The 5,507-nt window shown below is 46.4% G+C and overlaps 1 long non-coding RNA gene across 4 annotated transcripts in view; it reads right to left on the bottom strand.

Annotated features, from left to right (window-relative positions):
• Nucleotides 1-708: 708 nt before the first annotated feature.
• LOC119278107 overlaps nt 709-5,507 on the bottom strand; it is a 10,368-nt gene continuing 5,569 nt past the window's right edge. Inside the window, exon 7 of one of the 4 annotated variants that reach the window (XR_005137579.1) lies at nt 709-1,588. This is a non-coding gene — a long non-coding RNA (uncharacterized LOC119278107). The remainder of the gene's footprint in view (nt 1,589-5,507) is intronic. The other 3 variants (XR_005137577.1, XR_005137588.1, XR_005137576.1) reach the window with 3 other exon arrangements.

The raw sequence follows: 5,507 nt of genomic DNA, 5'->3' as shown, positions 1-5,507 counted from the left end.
GTAGGACCGAGGAGAAGGTCTGTAATATGTGTGTGTGTGTGCGTGCCAGAGAGAGAGAGAGAGAGAGAGAGAGAGAGAGAGAATCGACACCCCCAAATTGTCTCTGTATGTCTAGGCTATCCGAAAACCCATACAATATGTGAGAAGGAAATGGCAAATAGGGATAGAGTTATTAAGTTCATCACACTGTTTATTTGCTTACTGTAGAAATAAGGCAACATCCCCTGAAAAAAAGGCAATGAACCACTCGCTCATGCAATTTGCCACATTTTCTAATGTAGGGAAATTATTCCACTTAGACATCTGTAATTGAACAGACCAACCCCAACCCCCACCCCCACCCCGCTAACTCACAACCCTCAGGCTTCTCACTAAATCCAGTAACTCGTGTTCTAAATGAGCCATTGATCGATGTCGTCATGGCAGGCCAGCAACAAGGGACAAGGGTGGCAACCGCCTTCCCATCTTAGTGCTAGTACCTCCTACTTCTATACTGGAAACACCATTCATTTTGGGCTCTACCACGACAACGCCACTCATGTGTTGTCTCAGAAATAGAAAGCTATGTTAAAAGAAAAATCATTACAGTTTAAGAATAGGGAATCACAAGCTAGCTAAGCTAAGTAAAAATCTAAATTCAGATTGAATAAACATATAGATTCAGTTAAAAGATGATGTTCCACACCGGGATATAATACATCCCCCTCTTTTGGCAGATACTTAATAATGTATGCTGACATACATATATACCAAAAAGTATACATAATAATAATTATTTCAAAATATATCATCAACCAGATCTTAGATCTTGGTACAAACACATGTATAGACCAAAACTGAATTATCATAAGTAGAAATAGAGACTCCATAGCATGCAAAGTATATGGCATGACCAACTTCGTCGAGTAACAAGAGAAGGGAAGAACAAGACAGTTGGGAGGGATAAGGCAACAATGGCAACATAGCATCATCCAGGGGAAGCAACACACATACCAAGAGCAGAAGCGTAGTTCACATCATTAAGTTGAGGGGAACATCTGGTCTTGTGGCTTAGCCATGCTTCACAACTTCTGCTTGGTGCGGGCCACTGGGCCGTGCGGATGCACCCAAAGGTGACCACCGACCTGCACCTTGGTCAGGGTCGTCCATGGGGTGGGGTGAGCGTGGCTTGTTTTCCACCGGAGCCGGATCAGCGCCAAATGTGTCCTCAACGTGACCCCTTCCTCAATTCTCTCTCCACACACCTCAAATCAACCCCATCAACAAGGTGCCTGACATCGCTGCTAGCTCAAGCCATCCGGAGGAGGGGTGGAGAGGGCAAGTCACAACAAATTATGTGTCAATAAGGAAACATAGAAATAAGCCAGTGAGAAGAAATTATGTATCAATAAGCACAAAATAAAGAAGATCATTGATAACATTGGGGTAAGATCTGGATGTGATGAATTAATGATCAGCCACACCATCGCACCATCACACTCAAAATTACTTGAACTTCATCATCCTTCATGTCAGCCTCGTCACCGTCATCCAAACCACACCACAACCTTAACATCTTACTATTGCCTTTCCAATGCTTCCTGCAATGCTGAAAGCCATGTAGTTAGACTTGTCACCGTCATCCAAATCAGAAATAAATCACTTCGATCATGAATGTCAAGGAGCCCTGCACCCATAGGTACCAAAATATTTAGGGAAAATATTTTAGAGTATGAAAGAAAATCATCCGCGGAAACTACAAGACCTTTAGCTTGATAACAACTAAGTTCAAACAATCAGACGAAACACATGAGGTAGAAGGAAAAGAAACTATCTTCCATGATAAATTGGTAGTGGCTCGCCTCCGCTCGATGTCGTCCACCGTCTTTGTTGTGCCGCTCCTTTTGAGTGTTGCTTCTACCGCCGTCCACTTGGTGAGCGCACTACTGACCCATCCTCACAAATACAGGGATGTGCTGTAACGCCCCGAGACCGTTGCGCTAGGTGTCTTCCAGTTATTCGCCGTCGTTTCCATGTCATGTGCTTGCGTGTTGCATTTTGCCATGTCATCATATGCATTGCTTCCTCATGTTTTCAAAACATGCATCCGGTCTTTTTCCCCGTTGTCCGTTTTGCAATCCGACACTCCTATGTCCTCCGGCGTCTCCCTTTTGTCTCTTGTTGTGAACGGGTGTTAAACATTCTCGGAATGGACCGAGTTTTGCCAAGCGGCCTTGGTACACCACCGGTAGACCGCCTGTCAAGTTTCGTGCCATTTGGAGTCTGTTTGATACTCCAACGGTTAATCGGGGAACCGTAAAGGCCTCGTGTGTGTTGCAGCCCAACACCCCTCTTAAGTGGCCCAATAACCCATTCAAACCCCCTCCATCCTCTTGGCCGTTCGATCACGATCGCGTGGCCGAAAACCACTCCCCATTTGGACACTCCTACCTCCTCCTACCTATAAATAGGTCCTCCCCCTCCATTTTCGCGTAGATGAAACCCTAGTTACCTCCCACGCCGCGTCCGGACACGTCCGCGCCGTGCCGGACAAGTCCGCTGCCCTCAGCCACGTCGCCCGGACCAATCCCGGGGCGACACGTCAGCTACGCCGCCGCCCACACCCAATCAGGCACCGCCACGTGGCTCCTCGCCGCCCGCCGCCGCCGAAGCTAGCGGAGCCCATCCCGGACCCGCGCGGGCCCGGATCTCGCCGCCGCCCGGCCCGCATCGCCCCGCCGCCTCGCTCAGCGCCGGCTGGCCCCGCCGCCGCCGCCGACCCTGCGCGCGCCGCCGCCTCGCCCCACGCGCCGCCGCCTCCACGCTGGCAACCACGCCGCTCCTCCACGCCGGCAACCACGCCGCTCCTCCACGCCGGCAACCACGCCGGCAAGCGCGTCGCCTGCGCTCTCCTCCGCCGCCCCCGCGCCGAGCCCCGCCGCCAAGCTCGCCCGATCCGGCCACCGGTGCCGCCTCGACCTCCTCCCTCGCCGGATCTGCTCCTCCCCGCGCTCCGGCGAGCTCCCTCAAGTCCGACGCCTCTCCGTCCGCTACTCCGGCCTCCTTCCTCGTCTCCGGCTGTCTCCCTCTCCAACTCTGGTGTAGATTCCGGCGAACCTCGGGAAGCATGCCGACGAACCCTAGATCCAGATTCGCGGGGTAAAAATCTCACTAAGTCCCCAGTTTCTTGAATTATGTGCCCATGTTCATCATGCCATAACTTCATGCTCTGTGCTCCGATTCATGCGTATGATATGTAAAAATGTTCACCATGAGATGTTCTTCATTTTGTTCAATTGGGTCATGCTTGTTTGAATCCATCTTGGTGCCCTAATCATCGTTGCAAGAGTGCTATATGATGTTAACCTGCTGAGATTGTTATAACTTGTTGTTTTGTCATTTTTGTTGCACTTTGTGTGTGCATCCTTTGAGCATGAGGTCGACATGTTCTAGGAACATATTCATGCCATCTTTACAGTGGTGCAATCCATGTATTTTTGTGTGCCTTGTGGTGAGTGCATCAAGCTCGTGAAGTGGACTACTTGCTGTTAATGTTCTGTCAATGCTGAATCTGTTATGTCATGATACTATGTAAACCTGCTGCTACAAGTCATTCTATGGATAATCTGAAGATGTTCACTAAGGGTGTTTTGTTATAAGTGTTATGATATATCAATCCATGCCCCTGGTGGTATTTATGGAGTGCTCTAGCATGTCTTAATATTGCTCTACTTTTGCTTTAAAATGTTCCTGGCAGATTGTTTACATGTTAATCAATTTTGCCATGGTTGTTGTTAATGATCCAAGCATGCTATGAACTTGATCTTGCCATGGTTAGCTTCATGAACATGTCATCTTACTGTAGGTATGCTTGTCTTGTCATGAAATGCTTTTTGATGAGTGATTTGAGCTCGCAAAGATGCCTTCATAATTCTGTTTATGCCATGCTCTGTTTTCTACTAAGTCTGAATCTGTTTATGAAACTTTCTATGTTTACATGGGTGCCATCATATCTTCTGATCCTTTTTGTCTCATAGTCAGTGAGGGACTTGTGTTCTATGCAATTATTAGATTCATTCCATGCCTTTGGTTGCCATGATAAGTTCCTATAGCATGTTGTTTGATAGCTCTAAACTTTGTAACCTGATGTTATTTCTGCCATGTCTAGTGATTTCCACTAAGTCTGTGAACTGTTATTATTTGCAATTTTTCCATGTCCTTTTGAGCATGTTCTATTGATTTCTGGAGATAGCTCACTGTTCATGTTTTGTCATGCTTTACCTGTACATCACGTCCGTGCCTTTTGTTTTCATGTTGAGTGGCTGTAGCATATTGTGTTGATGCTTGCAAGTTGCCTAGTTGCTGTTTTGGACAGCTTGTCCTTTAGACTTGTTTCATGTGTATGTGTTGAACCGTTGCTCCGTTTTGAGTGTGCTCTACATGAAACTTGCTTAGTTTTGCATGTAGTTTCATGTTACCTTGTTGCATCCATGTTTTGAGTGTGTTTGCTTGATGTTTGAATGCATGTTGCTTCAATGCCATGTTTAACTTGTTTTGCTCATATCTTCTAGACCGTAGCTCCAAATTAAATGAACTGTATATGTAACTTGACTAGAATTTTGTGTAGATCATCGTGGTGCATCTTAACTTGTTGTTTAACAACTTGAACATAAGGTTTATTCAGATCTGGACCAATTTCGAAATTTGCATATGGGGACTTACCGGAATTGTTATATGTTGTTTCCAGCCTCATTTAAACTTGCTTTGATGTGTTGTTCTTGTATACATCATCTCTTGCCATGAGTAGCTTCATGTAGCCTTATCAGGCATCATACTTGGTTGAGCATCATGCCTTGTTCATGTGTGGTGTGTTTACCATGTTGTGTGCTTCTTCTCGATAGTTCCTGTTTCGTTGCGATCGTGAGGATTCGTTCGCCTACGCTTGGTTTGTCTTCATGGCTTCATCTTCTTCATGGACTCGTTCTTCTTCCTAGCGGGATTTCAGGCAAGATGACCGTCACCTTGGATCTCACTACTATCATTGCTATGCTAGTTGCTTCGTTCTATCGCTATGTCGCGTTACCTACCACTTGCTTATCAAGCCTCCCAAATTGCCATGAACCTCTAACCTTCACCCTTCCTAGCAAACCGTTGTTTGCCTATGTTACCGCATTTGCTCAGCCCCTCTTATAGCGTTGCTAGTTGCAGGTAAATATGAAGATTGCTCCATGTTGGATTATGTTTATGTTGGGATATCACAATATCTCTTATATTATTAATGCATCTATATACTTGGTAAAGGGTGGAAGGCTCGGCCTTATGCCTGATGTTTTGTTCCACTCTTGCCGCCCTAGTTTCCGTCATATCGGTATTATGTTCCCGGATTTTGCGTCCCTAACGCGGTTGGGTGATTTATGGGACCCCCTTGACAGTTCACCTTGAATAAAACTCCTCCAGCAAGGCCCAACATTGGTTTTACATTTGTCTAACAACCTAAGCCTTTTTCCCTTGGGTTTCCGGAGCCAGAG

Source organism: Triticum dicoccoides, chromosome 1A (assembly GCF_002162155.2).
Source record: "Triticum dicoccoides isolate Atlit2015 ecotype Zavitan chromosome 1A, WEW_v2.0, whole genome shotgun sequence".
Classification (NCBI taxonomy): domain Eukaryota; kingdom Viridiplantae; phylum Streptophyta; class Magnoliopsida; order Poales; family Poaceae; genus Triticum; species Triticum dicoccoides.
The sequence above is the reverse complement of the archived record's forward strand: the minus strand, read 5'-3'. Positions and strand labels throughout refer to the sequence as shown.